Below are 718 nucleotides of genomic sequence, written 5' to 3' on the forward strand. Positions count from 1 at the left end.
ATGCTCAGTTTTCAGGTAAACTCTCTTTACCTCCATAGTTTCCATATCATTGAAACCTATCTTATCCAAGACAAAAATTCTTGCGTGGCAGGGGATGCGCTAGTAGAATAGTGAAAATTAAAAATTATAAGTCAGGCAAATGAAGCATATATAAGTCATGCTTAATTATGAAAACAGACTTGTCGTTGTGACTTACTGTATCGAATCCGAAGGTCTCATCCAGCTTGATGCTGAATCGCCTATCATCAACAAGGAAATTTCTGTCGCACTGGCCGCGCTGGTCTTCACAGTATTCGCACATAATGAAATTTTTTTCGTCGTCAGACGACATTTCCTATGTTCATATTAGGTGAAACATTAAACACTTACTAATTTAATTAATTCAACTACTTCTATTAATTCAACTAAGAATTTACTAAAAATAAAATAGTTATATTAATTCAAATAATCTCATATACCTAAATTTTAATTAGTTCAAATAATCTCATATACCTAAATTTTCGTGCTAAAAATAAACTAGTTCTATTAATTCAACTAGTTCAACTAAGCATTACTAAAAATAAACTAGTTATATTAATTCAACTAGTTCAACTAAGCATTTACTAAAAATAAACTAGTTATATTAATTCAACTAGTTCAAATAATCTCATATACCTAAATTTTTCTTACTAAAAATAAACTAGTATTAATTGAACTAGTTCAAATAATCTCATATACA

This window comes from Triticum dicoccoides, chromosome 2B, assembly GCF_002162155.2.
Source record: "Triticum dicoccoides isolate Atlit2015 ecotype Zavitan chromosome 2B, WEW_v2.0, whole genome shotgun sequence".
Classification (NCBI taxonomy): domain Eukaryota; kingdom Viridiplantae; phylum Streptophyta; class Magnoliopsida; order Poales; family Poaceae; genus Triticum; species Triticum dicoccoides.